Source organism: Myotis davidii, unplaced genomic scaffold (assembly GCF_000327345.1).
Source record: "Myotis davidii unplaced genomic scaffold, ASM32734v1 scaffold226, whole genome shotgun sequence".
In the NCBI taxonomy this organism is placed as follows: Eukaryota; Metazoa; Chordata; class Mammalia; order Chiroptera; family Vespertilionidae; genus Myotis; species Myotis davidii.
In genome coordinates this window covers 1178432-1185825 of record NW_006297224.1, presented here as the reverse complement: position 1 = coordinate 1185825, position 7394 = coordinate 1178432, and the positions used below count along the sequence as shown (strand labels likewise).

At 35.0% G+C, this 7394-nt stretch overlaps 1 protein-coding gene across 8 annotated transcripts in view; it reads left to right on the top strand.

The window, feature by feature from the left end:
- Positions 1–7394, top strand: part of NFKB1 (nuclear factor of kappa light polypeptide gene enhancer in B-cells 1) — a 122823-nt gene that overhangs the window by 56704 nt on the left and 58725 nt on the right. The window lies entirely within an intron of this gene.

The following is a 7394-nucleotide window of genomic DNA, read 5'->3' as shown; positions in this document are numbered from 1 at the left end:
AGTTTGTTGTCAGTTAACTGCCATCTGAGTTGGCAGTTAATTAGCATATAGCCCTGATTAGCCAATGGAAAGGGTAGCTCGTACGCCAATTACCATTTTTCTCTTTTATTAGTGTAAAGATTAGCGATCGCTATGCTGAAAGATTTGAGGTGATACCTCATTATTGTTTTAATTTGCATCTCTCTGATGATTAGTGACTTGGAGCATTTTTTCATATGTCTCTTGGCCATCTATATGTCTGCTTCGGAGAAGTGTGTATTTAGGTGCTTTGCTTATTTTTCAATTGGATAGTTTGTTATCAATGAAATCCCTATTATAATACCAATGGCATATTTCACAGAGCTAGAACAAACACTCCAAAAATTTACATGGAACCAAAAAAGACCCTGAATAGCTACAGCAATCTTGAGAAAGAAGAAGAAAGTTGGAGGAATCACAATATCAGATATCAAGTTATACTACAAAGCCACTATAATCAAAACAGCCTGGAACTGGCACAGAAACAGTCAAATAGATCAATGAAACAGAACAGAGAACCCCGAAATAGACCCCAGCCATTACGCTCAATTGATATTTGACAAAGGAGAAAGAGCATACAATGGACTCAGGACAATCTCTTCAATAAATGGTGTTGGGAAAATTGCACAGGTACATCCAAAAAAATGAAACTAGACCACCAACTTACTCCATACACAAAAATAAACTCAAAATGGATAAAAGACTTAAATGTAAATCATGAAACCATAAAAATCCTAGAAGAAATCATAGGCAGCAAAATCTCAGACATCTCTGATAGCAATATATTTACCAATACCTCTAGGGCAAGGGAAACAAAGGAGAGAATAAACAAATGGCACTACATCAAAATAAAAAGCTCTGCACAGCAAAAGAAACCATCAACAAAATGAAAAGGGAGCCCACTGTATGGGAGAACATACTTTCCAATGATACATCTGCTAAGGGAATAATTTCCAAAATATGTAGACTGCTTTTAAATCTTAGGCGAGCTCTGAAGTCAGTGTTTGAGTCCTGAACAGAATTATGGGCAGGTGAAGGGGCAACTTTAGAATCCCAACCCAATGACACTGGGGCTTGAACCTTCCCAGAGGACAGCAGCAGTCCCCCGCTGATGAAGATGCTGGAAACATCTGGCCCAGTGCAGAGGATATCAAACCTGGCTGCGAATTAAAGTCACCTTAGGTCACTTTATAAAAATACTGATACCCGCCCTACTCCCAGAGATGTTGATCTCTTTGGTCTCACATAGTGTAGAGCAGCGGTTCTCAACCTTTAGTGTGACTGGCAATCTCCCAGAGGAGTTGTTAAAACACAGGTTGCTGAACCCCACCCTCAGAGTTGCTCATTCAGTTTGGGAGAGGGCCCCAAAATTTACATTTTAATAAGTTCTAAAGTAATGCTGATACTGCTGGTCTAGAGACTTCTCTTTGAAAACCACTGGTGTGGAAGAATGTGGCATTTTGAGTAAGAAACAGGATTATAGTCTTGGTCTTATTAGCTGTCACAACCTTTTTTTAATTTTTGTCAGGTTTTATTGAAGTATAATTTAAATACTGTAATATAAACCTTTAAAGTGAACAGTTCTATGAATTTTGACACATACTCATATATGCACCACTGTTAGGTATAGGACAGTTGCATCATCCCCCAAAGTCTCTGTGTGCCCTCCTCCCCTTCCAGGCCCTGACAACTCCTGATCTGATTTCTAGCCCTATAGTTTAGTCTTTCCAGAACGACATACAAATGGAATCACACAACATGTAGCATTTTTAAATCTGGCTTTCACTTTGCATAATGTATTTGAAATTCCTCCAGGTTGATGTGTATATCAGTAGTTTATTCCTTCCAGTTTCTAAATAGTTTTGCATTGTATCGGTGTATCACAGTTTGTTTATCCATCCACCTGTTGAAACATTTAGTTTGTTTCTAGTTTTTTTATGACAAAAACACTTTTTGTGTGAACATAACTTTTTATTTCTCTTGTGCTTGAGTAAACATTGAGTGGAATTTTAGGGATGCATTTATGTTGATAAGAAACTGCTGCATTGTTTTCCAAAGCGGCTGTGCCATTTTGCATCCCATGTATTTAACATTTATGATTCTCAATTTTTTTAAGGTGTGTGTGTTAATAATAGTGTCTGTTCTTCATTTTCTATTACATTTTATTATAGAAACTTTCAAATATGTACAAAAATAGAAAGAATATAATTGAGCTATTCTTTGTATCCCTGTATACCCATCACCCAACTTCAACAATTATTACATAGCCAGTCTTCATTTAAATATACTCCTGTCTAAATAATCTTTCAGTTATTGGTATCTGATTTAGTGCCATTGTGATAAGAGAATACTTGGTATAATTTGAATCCTTTTAAATTTATTGAGACTTGTTTTATGGATCAGACTATGTTCTGTCCTGGTAAATGATTCCGGGTACTTAAAAAGAATGATTAACCCCTTCCCCAACAATTTTTTTGTTAAAAACGTTTCTTTTTCAGACTAATTTTTTTATTTTGGTTCTATATAGTATTTTTGATGCTGGTTATGACAAACTTGTTCTATCAATTATTGAGAGAGGGTGTTGAATTAACCTGGTCAAGTTGAATGAACGTTCCATAAATGTCAATTAGGTCAAGTTCTTTGATAGTGTTGTTCAAGTCTTCTGTGTCCTTACTAATTTTCTCCCTACTTGTTCTATCAATTATTGAGAGAGGGTGTTGAAATCTCTGACTATATTTATAGACATACCTAGTTCTTCTTTCAGTTCTATAAGATCTTGCTGCTTATATTGTGAATCTCTTTTATTAGACACATAAATATTTAGGATTCTTAAGTCCTCCTAATGAATCCATCCCTTTTTCATTATGAAAGGATCCTTTTTATCCCTAGTAATATTCTTTGCTCTAAACTCTACCTAAACTGATATTAATATAGCTGCTTAACTTTCTTTTGATTAATGTTAGTTTGGAACAATTTTTCCATACTTTAGTTTTAACCTATTTGTGTCTTTATGGTCAAAGTAAATATGCTCTGTATATAGTTGGGTCTTACTTTTTTTATTCCATTTGACACTGCCCTTTAATTGGGGGACTTAAATAACTTATATTTAATCCAATTACTGATATAGCTATGTTCAGATTTTCCATCTTGCTGTTTGTTTTCTGATAGTCACATCTGTTTTTTGTTTCTCTTTTTCTGCCTTCTTTTAGATTAACTATTTGTTATGATTTCATTTTATCTCTATTTGGTTTATAACTTTTTGTATTTTTAGCACTTAGTTTATAGTATACATCTTAAACTTAATAAGTCTAACTTTAAGTACATTACATCTCTTCATGTATAGTATATGAACAGTATACTTTCTTTTTTTGTCAAAATCAATTTTCATCCTTTCTAAAATTTGATTTTATAGTATTCATTTTGAGTAAATTTTTTAATTACAGTTGAAATATAATATTATATTAGTTTCAGGTGTACAGCATAGTGATTAGACATTTATATATCTTATGAAGTGATCACCCTAATAAGTTTAGCACCCAGCTGACACCATATATAGTTATTACAATATTATTGACTATTTTCTCTATACTGTACTTTGGAATGGTAAACTTTCATTTCCTTTCTCTTGGCTTTTGTGCTGTTGTATCATATATTCTACATTTATATATATAAATATATATGTTTAAATAAATATATGTATATGTATATGTATATTATATACATATTATAACACTTGTTGGTGTAAAACATATGATGCAATATATTGTTTTTATTTTTGCTATAAACAGTCAATTATCTTTTAAAGAAATTTTAAATAAGGAAAATGTAATATATTAACTATTTTCAGTGTTCTTCATTCTGTTTCATAGTCAAGCATCCATCTGAGTTCATTTTCTTCTACCTGAAGCCCCTTCTTTAATTTTTCTGTAGTACTGATCTGATGCTGATAAATTCTTTCAGTTGTTGTACGTTTTTAACCTCTTTGTTTCATCTTTTTTTTTCAAATATATTTTTGAAGAGTATAGAATTCTATATTGGCAATGTTTTTCTTACATGTCCTCAATATGTAATGCTCTAGGGTGATCTGGCTGGTCTTAGTTTCCAACAAGAAATCTCTCCTCATTTTTATTTTTGTTCCTATTCACACAGTGTATCTTTTTTTCTCTATTAGCCTTTCATTTTTTTCTGCATCATTAGTTTTAAGCAATTTTATTTTAATGGATTTCAGTGTAGTGTCCTTCATGTATCTTGTGCCTTAGGGTTTATTAAAATTCTTGGATCTCTGGTCCAAAACTTTTCAGCCATTATTTTGTAAAATATTGTTTCCATTCCTCTTTTCCTCTTCTCTGGGACACCAATCACATGTATATTTGGCTGTTTCAAATTGTGTCACAGCTCATTATCAGTTCTTTTAAAAATATTTTTCATTTTTTTCCTGTTTAATTTTAGATAGTTCTATTACTGTGTCCTCAGGTTCACTAATCTTTTTATCTGTCATGTCTAATATGTTCTTAATTTTATCTAGTGTATTTTTCTTCTCTGACATTATAGTTTTCATCTCTACAGGTTTGATTGGGGTCTCTTTTCTATCCTCCATAATGCTTTCTGTTTTCCTGACCATTGATTATATGGACCATATCTATAATAGCAATTTAAGTGTACTTGCCTACAAATTCTGTGTCCTCTCTCATTTATCTATGTGTTTCCATTAATTGATTTTTATCCTCATTATGAGTTATATTTTCCTACTTCTTTGCATGCTTGGCAGTTTTTTTTTATTGGATGGCAGACATTTTGAACTTTGGATATTACATGCTCTATTTTTTTTGTATGTTTTTAAATATTTTTGAGCATTGGGATAAAGGTAAATTTGATTCTTTCTAGACTTACTTTTCTGCTTTGTTAGGGAAACCAAAACAGCCTTTACTCTAGGATTAATTTGATACCATTAGTAAGGCATTTCTGAATATTCATCCTGATGATTTATGTATTTCAAAATTTCTTGAATTATTCCAGCCCTGTGTGTCCTCCAAGAATTGTCTGCCTGCTCCTCTCTGGTGGTTCCTTTCCCAGCCTGGGGTCATTTCCTCACAAACATGCTCGATAGTACTCAGCCGAGCACTCAAGGTGAAGCCCCTGTATATCTCTGAGCATCTCTCTGTATGTGGCTCTTTTCCCTCTGGGGCTCTGCCTGTGAATTCTAGCCTCCTTGGCCTCCTCAAATTTTTAACTCTGTCTCCTCAACTCTGGGAGATCACCAAGTCTGGTTTGGGGCTCCCCTTCCTGTGTTGAAGCCTAGAAACTCTAAGCTGTACGCCAGCATAATTGTAGGATTCATTGTATTTGTTTCCCTTTTCTTAAGAATCACTGTCCTGTGCTGCCTATTGTCCAGTGTCTGAAAATTATTTTTTTTTCATTTGTTTTTTGTTGTTGTTGTCGTTTAAGGTGAAAGGTTCAATCTGGTCTCTGATACTCCATCATCACTTGATGCAGAAGACTGACTTCTATATTGTTTCAGTTATTACCAGAGTAAATTCACTATTCACATAATAAATAATGAGGATGTTGCCTTTTCTACAGGGATTAAATAAGATAATATACATGAAAAGTACCCTATAGATGATAAAGTGTAAAGTGCGACAAAGATATTTGCCATTGCCATTACGTAGGAGAGTACCTCATTTTCCCATAGTTTTGGATGTTCTTTATAGGAATAAGGCTTAAAAGACCAAAAAATGGATATTTGGTTTTTGATAAATTACCTATGCCTCCATGCATATTAGTATGCCATGTTGTGTATTTTTCTGTGCTGTATTAATTTATGCATTCATTGATTCAATAGATATTTATTAGACATCCATTGTTCTAGCTCAGTGATGGCGAACCTTTTGAGCTTGGCATGTCAGCATTTTGAAAAACCCTAACTTAACTCTGGTGCCGTGTCACATATAGAAATTTTTTGATATTTGAAACCATAGTAAAACAAAGACTTATATTTTTTATATTTATTTTATATATTTAAATGCCATTTAACAAAGAAAAATCAACCAAAAAAATGAATTCATACGTTCGCCATCACTGTTCTAGATACTGGATATCTCTGCCCTCAAGAAGTTTAAATTCTCTCTTAGCATATTCTCTTCTGTTTATGTCTCAGCTATCCCAATTTCTCCTATCACTGTCTGGACATATGTTTCATTCTGTCTGTGGGCCTCTGTCTGAGGGCTCATCTCACTCTGTCTTCGCTCCTATATTTTCTTTCCATAGTTTATCTGGTCTTTCCACATTGTTATATTACTTGCTTCATTCAATCCAGTTGTCATATATTTCTGTCTTCTCTATACTTACCTTCTTTTTCTTCTTTTTGGGTGAATGTCAGAGTAAAACAAAAGACCTTCCAAATGCTTACCAGGCTTTAAAAGATCTGTGCCACCACTTCCCTCTTTGAACCCCTGGACCGCTCCTTCATTTTCCTCTATCCACCTTGGCCTCCTTGCCATTACTGTTTTTAGAAAACACCAGGCATGATCCTATTTCAGGGTGCTTGCACTTGCTATTCTTCCACATATCTCGGTCTTCCCCCTCACTTCCTTCAAGTCTTTGCTCAGTTGTCATCTTTTCCATGAGCCCTTTCTGGCCTCTCCCTATTTTAAAGTGTCATGCTTTCTACTACTTCTTCTGTTCCCTACCTTATTTTTCTTGGTAACACTTACCTTCTAGATTATACTATAAAATTTGCTTCATTTCTCTGTTGTTGCACTAGCATATAAATTCTATGAAACTCGGGATTTCTTTACTGCTGATAGGAGCAATAGGACACTGCCTGACACTAATAAGGAGTTGAGTAAATATTTGTTGAATGAATGAGTCTCCTTAGTAAAGTGCTTTTTTGTTTGTTATGTTACATTTATCAAATACTAGAGGCCCGTTACACAAAGAGATTCGTGCAATAGGCCTTCCCTACCCTGGCTACAGGCACTAGTTTTCCTCTGGCACCCAGGACCTAGGCCTTCGCTCCAGCAAGAGCCTTTAGTCTTCACTCCTCTGCTTCACGCCTATGTATGCAAATTAACCACCATCTTTGTTGGGTTAATTTGCATACTCTCCTGATTGGCTGGTGAGCATAGCGGAGGGATGGTCAATTTACATGTTTGTCTATTATTAGGTAAGACTAGAGGCCCGGTGCATGAAATTTGTGCATGGAGGGGATTTCTCTCAGCCAAGCCTGCACCCTCTCCAATCGAGGTCCCCTTGGGGGATGTCTGAGTGCTGGTTTAGGCCCGATCCCTGTGGGACTCGCAATCTGGGACTGCTGGTTCCTAACCGCTCACCTGCCTGCCTGTTCACCCCTAACTGCCTCTGACTGCCTGCTTAAT